Source organism: Podarcis pityusensis, assembly GCF_964106645.2.
Source record: "Podarcis pityusensis genome assembly, chromosome: 11".
Lineage (NCBI taxonomy): Eukaryota > Metazoa > Chordata > Lepidosauria > Squamata > Lacertidae > Podarcis > Podarcis pityusensis.
In genome coordinates, this window is record NC_138036.1 from 32434448 (window position 1) to 32444773 (window position 10326).

A 10326-nucleotide genomic window follows, 5' to 3' on the forward strand; every position below is an offset into this window, starting at 1 on the left:
TTAAGAAATACCAGTTCATTCTGTAAAGCGAGAGGTTTTCTGAATGGAATATGTTTTTTCTACCTCCAACTCTAAAAGCAAAGTTTGAAAATTGTTTCCAAACTGTAGACAGGTTGAAAGATTTACATATTGTTCTCTGACTACATTGTATATTGGCATGGACTGATTTGTGTGATTTGCCAAAGGATTACAAAGTGTCCCAGAATGTAATCCAGTCTTATATTTCTTCAGCAACTTTCCTGGTAGCCATAGATACAAAGGCATACCTAGGCTCCTTTCCACCCTTGGCAAGGAGGAATAAAGCACCACTGAAGCTGCGAGAGACCAAGGACCACAAACTCAAAAAGCTTTGCTTTCCATCATCTTTTGCTCACTGCTTTCCCTCCTAGCCACTCTGAGCCATAGTGGAGAGGTACAATTTTTGCAATTTTTGCCCTGGGTCCTTGGGTTGTGGCTGACCTGTCCAACGCCTAGGTACACCCCTGCAGAAATTTCATGTAGGTGAGAGGACTCATTCGTTTCTGTGCTAGTCACAAAAGAAGAAAAGTGCCTTTTCCCACAAGCAGAATGGAAATGTAAAGAGTTGATGAAGGAAGTAGGGATAGCTCTGTCCTTCCTACACCAGTCCACATAGCAGAAGGTGGTGGCTTATTTTTGGTTTTGGTTTTGCCAGTCTGCCAAGATGCTAGAAGCCTGTGTTCCCATACAAACCATGGAGGATGGGGCTTATCCTCATAGAAGGTTAAACTTTGTGCAGGCTAGTAACTTTTGTGGACTTATTTTCAAGGTTGTTGTAATTCCTCTTTGCAGGGCAGCTACACACTAATTTACAAATTGTGTGAATGGTTCAGTCTTGGTCAGACATCATGAATGGTCATACACCTTTCTGTTTTCATTGCTACAAAGCAATGAGGAAGATATAATGTTAAGCAATAACGACTAGATATTGTTACATGGAACCTCAATCTCTGAGTGCTGCAAGATACCAGTGGTTCCGGGGTCTGTGTTTCCTTTTGGAAGTGAAGCACAGCAGAGACTGTGGTGTCTTTATGATGCAGTCATACCTTGGTTGCCAAATGCCTTGGAACTCGTACGTTTCAGCTTCCGAATGATCAAATACTGGAAGTGAGTGTTCCAATTTTCAAATGATTTTTGGAAGCCAAACATCTGGCACAGCTTCAGAAGCCACACCTTGGTTTTCGAACAGTTCCTGGAGTCAAATGGATTCCCAGAACTCATTCTGTTCGAGAACCAAGATATGACTGTATGTGGTTTATTTGCACCTACAATGGGTGGGTTTTATAGCACTGATGTCCCAAGATGGTCTTGTTTCTCCCGTAGCTGCAGCCTTGGATTTAAACAGGCATCAGCCATGATGACTCTGACCCTCTCCACAGCTTGTTGTCTTTACCAGACTCTAGCCTATATCCTCCAGATCACATTCCAGCCAACTCTTAAATTGCTCCTTCCAAAACTGCTTTGTCTTCTAAACTAACTTTGAGCAGAGGGAGTTGCCCCTTCCATTTGCCATCTGGCACAGAGCCCCCCTCCGTTTGGCATCCCCAATGGCTCATAACCTTCATTTTGTCTTCCTTTCTCAACACAGTTCTCAGCACTATCAATGTTTTACAGTTCTTTTGTTTAGTTGCCTATCTGTGATGCAACTGACAGTTTTTTGAACAGCTTAGGACTCCTTGCCCTTAAACGGTATGGATCTGGATTCGACTTGGGCAGCTACAATTTTCAGTAGCTGGTCACACCACATTCTGGAGAGTTCTTTAAAAGCAGATATGTTTTTTATACACGAGTCTTTCACTTGAAGCTGACAGCGTAGTTAATCAAAATAAAGGAATAACATACAAACTACAGATAAAGCTCTGTATTCATCATATCTCTTACAATATGATAAAGCGCCAAACTGCAATTGTCATCCACATAATTATATCTTCTCACAAGGCAATCAAAGAAACTGGCACACAATATATTACTAATGCAATTGCTGATAGTGTTTCCTCCTAAAAGTGCTAAATTAAAATCGGCTGCTTTTACTATTAGCCAGTTCCCTTGGCTTCTCCTACCTAGCGAGACTCTGAAAAAGCAAGCTGGAATGGCAGCAGTAGAGGTAGAGGGCAGGAACTGTTTGGACAATGAAAGTGCTTGAGTTATCCTTCTGCCCACTTTCTTAATTGCTTGCTAAACTGCATCAGTGTCTGTGTGGGAGCCTTCTCTCATTGTTTCAGGCACAAATGTACATTCTACATATACCTTTTAGGCTGGTGGTGTGGAGAAGGACAGGAGAGAATAAGTCAGGAATGGTGCGTTAGTAGAAGGAAAGGAGTCTGCTCTGTTTCCTAATGGCCAAGGAAAGGTACTTTTCTGTACATGCACGTATGAAAGTACTGCTATGAGTTTGTGGGTACCAGACTCCCCTAAATTCCTACATTCAGTAAATGTTAAAATGTAAGCCAGGTGAGTTTTTTGACCAGGAAATTGCCTGGGGTGATGGGCCATTAGAAGAAAGGGAAGGTGATGAGATATTAGGAAAGCCCCAAAGAGGGGGCTGTGTACCAGATGGCAAATGGGAGGGGAGCCTTCCCTGTACTCGGAGTTAGTTAGAAGACAAAGACAGTGTTTGAAGTAGAGGCTGTGATGTGACCTCTGAGAAAAATGTTGCAGTCTGGTAAAGGTGGCAAGCAGAAAAGAAAGTCAGAGCATGATGGCTGATGTCTTTTTGAATCTAAGGCTGCAGCTATGGGACAAACAAGAGCATCTTGGGGTTTCAATGCAGTGAACCCCTCAATCATAGGCTGGGGTTGTATATATGTGTAAATAAACCATAGCCTCCACTGTATCCCGTTTCCAAAAGGAAACAGGCATGGGGCAAAGAGCCTGGAACCATTGGAAACTCCCACTGCTTAGAGATTAGGGTAGTATGCAAGAGTACTTTCACACATATTCAGTGCTGAAGCTGATGTTCTTTAAGTCAGGAGCTAGCAATCATTTTGGACCGGTGGGCACATTTGGAATTGTGAGAACCTTCTGTGGGCGCCAATCACAAAATGGCTGCTGTGGGTTTGTAGTGGAGGACAAGCCATTGCAAACAGGAACTGAACAGGAAGAACAAGTGGCCTCTCATGCATTTGTGGATTTTTGAGAGATTATTTACTGTGACCTTGAGTGAATGCCAAAGAAGGTACTAGTGGACACACTTGTGCCAGTAAGCACCACGTTAATGACTCCTGATATAGCCCTGTGGTTTTCACCTTTAAAATTATCTTCTAGTTCTGTCTTGGCTGACAAACCCTGCTTTAAGAATGGCAGAAAAATATGGCAACACACTGCTCAGGTAAAAGAGAGGGTGCTGAATGACAACTTGCGCGCGCGCACACAAGTGTATAAAGTTACAACCTAAAGAGTAAAGAGACCCGAAACAAAATGATGTTACGTTGTATTTTTCTGATAATATTTGTGAAAGGCAAACATTTATTTTAATTTAACACGCAAGTATCTCTTCCGTTGATGGAATTCAGCACCATACATTGAATTTAAATTGATAGTATGGCAATCCAGGGAAGAATCAATTTACATTTCTCTAATTTAAAATTGTTGAAGTCTAAAGAAATCAATTGTTATATGTACATACTCCAAATGTCAGCAACTGTGGAAAGAAATGAATTTTGCTAACCTGTAGAAAGTCAGCATTTATGCATTCATTATTAGATTCATAGAGCTAATCGCCTGTCAGCATTTTCCTTAAATCCAGGTTCTTAGGACCAAGTTAAGCACGATAGTGGTGGACACTCAGTTTTCTTCCCACCTGCTTACTTTGTTGACATCTGCAGAATGTTAAAATAAATGGAGTGTGGGGGGCAGGGAGATTGAACCTTCCTGCACCTTATTTATCCCCAGTCTGCTTTTTAAAAGCCCCCCCCCAAAAAAAAATACAAGAATGGTGTGAATTGAACTTAAGACTGGATTAATGAGAAACAAAAATCATAGAATTGTAGAGTTGGAAGGGACCCTGAGGATCATCTTGTCCAACCACCTGCAATGCAGAAATATGCAGCTGTCCCATTTGGGGATCAAACTTGCAGCCTTGGCATTCTCAGCACCATGCTCTAACCAACTGAGCTATCCTGAATTTGACAGTTTCTTCCATCCCTAGCCACACTGTCAAATCCTAGGGTGCTATCCAACTAACTTGTTCCATCAGTGCTAAGACAATTGAACTTTCCCCCACTGTGTGACCCCTGAATCTGTTCTGAGGGTTCACCAACCCTCTGAAGCTGATCTGGGAAAGGCGCAGGGTGTACATGGGGGAAGAGGTCCATTCCATTGTACAAGCGGAAATCTTTGTGCTGGTGCAATGATTTAATTGGATACTGCTTCTCCTTTTCATTTACATAGTTCTGGGATGTGTTGGGCAAGCCACCATTTTTAAAAGGTTGAGTGAGTCCTTTTATAGCTGTGTCATCTACTCAATGTTAGTTCTAAATCTTCATAAATAAATACATTAGCCAAATACTGGCTGGCCATAAGGACTGTTTTAGTGGCAAAGAGGGCCTTTAAAATTTAGAATTTGATGGTTATAATCTCAAAGGAAGCATAGGCACTCTGGCTTGCTTAAAGCAGCTGGTTCTTTCAGCTTTCCTTCCCATCTGTAAAATGGGAATAATCCATAAATGTTCTAAAGAATTGTTTGTGATTTCCTTGCATCTTAGATATGAAGAAATATAAATTTGCCTGCAATCAAGGGGTATCGGAGAGTCAAGACATTTTCAGTAACAGCCAGCATGCATTCTCGTAGTGTGAAGTGCTCATAATTTATAAGCAAGAAATAATATTAATAACTTGCTTCTTAAATGTAAGTACTTTTTTCTAGAAAAATAGGTGCCCGTACTCACCATGAAGTTATTACAGTAAATGCCACACTCGTTAACAACAAAAAAATAGGTGCCGGTACTGCGTACCCCCTGGAAAAAAAGCACAGAGTTTAGCACTTTCTGGGTAAGCATCCTGGTACATGTCATTATTTCAGTTTAAGAGCCAATGAACTGCTCTCCCAGTTTTTCCTAGCAGTTCTTGAATACCTGTAAATAAGTTGTGCTATTCATACTCATCAATCAAATGTTTCAACCAGCTGTTTAAAGCAGGGATGGGGGGGGGCAGTTTTAGTCTGGCAGGCTAGATCTTTATTTTTCGCACCTGCGGTTGGCCAAGCTTGACAGGTGGGTGGGACCACCCAACTGGCAATCATCTCATGATCATCTCTTGATGACTGACACCTGTCAAATTTCCAAGAACGTCATTGTAGTGCAACCTTCTTGGAAGTTGCACTTCCAGCACCACAGATGCTTCCTTTAACCTGCCATCAGCTGATGGTTAGAGGTAGCCAATTTGAAGTCTCTGCAAAGGGGGAGATGCTCCACAGACTAGAGCATGTTCCCTTCTGCAGAGAAAGTAGTTTGTATTCAAAGTACTGGAGAGAGCACTTTGAATACTAAATAGTTCCTTTGGCAGCAGTGGTGGCCAAACATGATCCTCCAGCTGTTTTTGGACTACAACTCACATCATCCCTAGCTAACAGGACCAGAGGACAGGGATGATGGGAACTGTAGTCCCAAAGCAGCTGGAGGGCCAAGTCTGGTCACCACTGCTTTGGGGTGAGGGGTGGGGAGAAAATGCTCCTTAAAAAAATGGAGCATTTTCCCCCCTTCTAAAGAAGCTTGCAAAGCCTCCTCTGTGTTGCTTCCCAAATGCATGTGTCAGATACTTGAAATGCTTCCATTGCAAGCCTTGTACTTGGCACTTCGGTAGCACTGAGCGCAGGGCTTGCTTCCCAAATGCCAGAAATCAGCAGATGCTGAGCACCTGAACACCAAAGTGTTCTGGATTTATAGGGAAAATTCTATAGTTCTAGCAACCAGAAGGGCTTGTTATTCAAAGGGCTTTGCAGGCCCTGTGTTAGGTGCTCAGGAAGCAGTGAGCACAGGGGTTGCAAAGCACTTTGCACAGCACTTCCCAATCACCTGATAATCTGCTGGTTTTCAGATGCTTTGAAAGCACTGAACAAGGGGTTTTGAAGGCATTGTCAATCAGCAATGTATGAAAAGCCCTTTCAGACCCACAGTTACCTGCCCCACACTTGATACCATACATGAATGAAATGAAATGAAATAAATGAAAGGAACAGAAAACAATATATCCCTCATCAAAATGACCTCGTTCACACATCATGGTAAGTTGGGACTCTGTGCAATCGTGCTGGCTTCTGGAGAGAAGCTCACACTTGGTTTGGTCCTGTCTGGTCATTTTAGGTAAGTACAACTTTGGTTTAGTGTGTCATCCAAACACAGGATCGGAGTCAAGCTTTTTTCTCCTTAATCATGATTTATAGCCAAGAACAAACCTTGGCTACAGATTTTGGTCAAAGACAAGATAGCTTTACCATGATTCTGTGTTACATAACATGCTAAGCAAACATTGGCTTAGGTGGACAGTTAAGTGTGGCTTAGACACCACACTACACTGATCTAAAAGAACTAGGGAGAGTCAAAGCAGCTGTTATCTCCTTCCTGGGAACCACCAAATTCATTTGTTCACACTAAGCTCTTATGTGGAAACACTGCTCATATGAAGACAGTGAAGAAATAGCTCCCACAATTCAGTATATAAAAATTGTATGGATTAATTTGGATCTTTTTAAGTTAAGCAAATGGTCACCTTCAGTATTTTTATTTTTAAAAAAATGTGTTTAAAACCCATATACCCCTATCTACTTTCTAAAGAACTCAGTGTGGCAAACTGATCAAAATACCCAAACAACACTGCAGTTATAACTCAGTCCTGAAGTATATCCTCTAAACAGGTTTTCAAGGAAGTTTGAAATGGTCTGTCTGGATATATATACCCAGGGACATGCCTTTTCCAGGTGTCAAACTTTAACAACATCCTCATTTATCAGAGTGATTAGGTAAAGCTGACATAATCTTACCCAACAGCAGATTGGGTTCAACATCTCACATGGGTTTCTTTTAGGTGTTGATTTATGTCATGTGGATGATGGAACAATTGTAAAACAACAGCATAGCCCTGGAATAGCAAGTACTCAATACCTAGAAAAAGATTTGGCAGGCCTTTGTTAGGGATGAATTAGGGCCTTTACCAAGAATATCCTATCTCGGGAAAGGAAACTGAATATGATCCATTGGCTTCCTTCCAGCACTATTAGTTTATGGAACAACACAAAGATAAATGAGCCTAACAAGGGAAGTCATAAGTAAGCATACTGTTTGCATCTGTTTCACACAAAAGCACAGGGGCCTCGTAGCATCTTTGAGGTGATTCATTGGGAGCATCGGAATAGCTACATGCAGACTTACTCATTTCTGTAGATTTTTAATGTTTCCATTTTTCTAATATTTTCTAGACCAGTTCATAGCCTGAACTATTGATAGTAGAGAGCTATAAACTTTATGATATATTTGACCAGATTGTCACATTTTGCATAACACCAGATATGATGGCACAGCACAGTCTTGTAGCTGGCACTGTGAGAAAGAATGCAGGCAAGTAAATGAGCCATACCTGCACCCAACTTCTTATTAACTTCACTGCTTCCACTAAGTGGGTATATATTTTCCCACTCTGGCTGCCTCCATCAAATGGAAATCCTTCCTGCCCCATAACCAAAGTGCACCCTATTTGACTAGTGGCGCTGGCCATGGTGCTGGTTTCCAGGTAGATTTTCCCAAGATTTTAGTGTGATCTCACCAGAAGCTGCCATGCCGTGTGGCATGGTAGTGGAGCAGTGGAGTGGCATGGCGGCACATTCCCGTTTTGCCTCAGATGGTGAAATGGGACACACCACTCCTGAGCAGGACCAATGAGAGGTGTAGCCTGAGGAAAGGAGGTGTGGTCCTGAGAGCCAGACATAAAGGGCTGTTGGTCTGCATTTGGCCCTTCAGTCTGAATCTCCCCACCTCTAGAATAAAGGCTTTCCTTCGCTGAGTATATGACTTCAGCCATGAATATCAAGATTGATGCAAATGCATCTGACCTCTGCCTTTAAGTCATCCTGCAGATATCTGGAGCCCGATTGGCAAGTATATTTAGGTTCTCTTCATTTCTGCAGGATTTTTCTGTGGGCTGTATTGCAAATACAAGGTGTTTGCAAGTGCTAAATGTGAGGCGGAACACACTGCTGCAGATAAGGTGCTTTAAAATGATACTTTTGAAGGTCAAATGAGGAACAATCTATCATCGCATCAGCACTGAGAGATAAGCAGAAGCCATTACGTAGTCAATAAAGAAAGTAAAACGGCAAAGAAAAGCCATCAAAGTAGGAAGTCTGAGGAGCAATTCCCCAGGTGTCTTATAAATTGATGTTAGACTCTGACTAATCTTGGTTTCCCAGGTTTTTACCTATCACTGCAACACACATAAAGATTAGTCATATCAACATGGGAGTGTCAGGCTGCTTCTTGCCCAAATTATGCAAAACTGTCAGACTTGCAAATGAGTAATCCTATTGTTGAAGATGTTCTCTGTTACAATATCCGGTCCTGGCAGGTGGCTTGGCATGTCCTGTGTGTAGCAAATTCCATACTTTCAGCCTGTTACAAACAGCATTATAACTATGAAATTAGAGTGGTTCTGCATGGGATTGTAAAAGCACTAAAAGCCTTTTGGGTTAAATCCACTTGAATGATGTATTTTCTGGAGTTATGCAAATGCATCTGGGAGTTTACTGTGGTCCTGTCACACACTGGTTTTGTTCTGCTGGCTTTTTGGAATAACGCAAAATGAAGTATGACTTGGTGCATCCAGAGTAAAGGCACTTTTTGAAATGCAGCTGTTCAGTTGCTTTGTTGGTGTTGTTGCCTTTATGTAATCTTTATCCTAATACCTAGGATGACAATATTTCAGGAGGAGAAAATAGATAGCTGCCTATTCCATTTTGAAGTTTGTGAATGCTTAACTGGGAATGGCATCTCATTTCCAGAATATTCTATTTTTAAGCATTTTATCAGTTAAAGAGTAGGTTGTTATTTTGCCATCAATTCATCATGTCCCAGAAATGAAGCCATTCACTTGAACTGCCTGCACTTTGTTTAATCCTTCATTGACATTTTTTGTCAAGGAGATCTGGCCTTATCCAGAATATACATTTATAGCATGGTGCTGCCAGTTTAAACAGACATGGCTTCTCACAAAGAATAATGAGAACTGTGGTTTTTTAAGGGTGCTGAGCGTTGTGAGAGCTACAAAGAGCTACAATTCTTAGAGTAGTTTAACAGTGAATCCTATGTCCTAATGAACTGTGGGAATTGTTAGCTCTACGAGGTCTCCTAACAATTTTCAGCATCCTTAACAAACTACAGTTCCTAGGATTTTCTGAAGGAAGCCATGACTGTTTCAGATGGTACCATAGTGCTTCAAGTGTATAGTTCAGATGCATACCCCACAACTGTCCTGGAAAAACAGGGACGTCCCATGGCCATTTTGGGCACCATGATCTCACGTTATTTTGCTCTGCAACTTTCTTCACCTGCAATCTCATGTGGCACCCCAAAATGCACATTTGGGGGCATCATGCCTGAAAAAAACATTTTTTTCCCCAGTGGAAAATTGCAGTACAAAATCATGGCTCCCCAAATGGCCGCTCTGCTCTTGGGAGAAAAAATGGGAAGATGGCATCCAGGAAAATGGTGCCCTTGATTTTGCTGTTGTGGTGTTGGAGGGAATGCAGATAAGTCCTAAACTGCATTTTCATCTTGGTGCCTTATTAAAAGTCTCAGAAGTGTGTGTTAATGTAAACCAGGGCGCTCTGGTGTTCAGATCCAGAGCCTGTTTCAAAGCAATTTCCCTTGTGTGAGTATTTGATGCAAATGCATCCCTACTTTCCTCCCATGGGAAACATGGGAAAGATTCCTTCGCATCTTTGTATAGTCTTACTAAGGGGTTTGGCTCATATTGGTGTGCAGTGCAATAAGCCATCCTTCTTCACTTGCATTTTCTTGTGTCTGCATTTTCCGTATTTATTCACCTCTCTAGGTATATCTCATTATTTGGGCATCTAATCCACATGGCTATTCCCCTAGCAGTGCCCATGAAACATTTGAAGGTATTTTTTTTTTATTTATTTAGTTAGTTTCTATATTTATATGCTGTCCACTAGCAAAAGTTCTCTAGTCAATTTGTAAGTAAAAAATTAAAACCATAAAATACAAACATGCAACGTGAACATAAAGCAGAATAAAGCCAGCAGCAGAGAAGAGCATGTGCATTAGAGATTTTTTAAAAAGCACTTTAAAAATACTTATT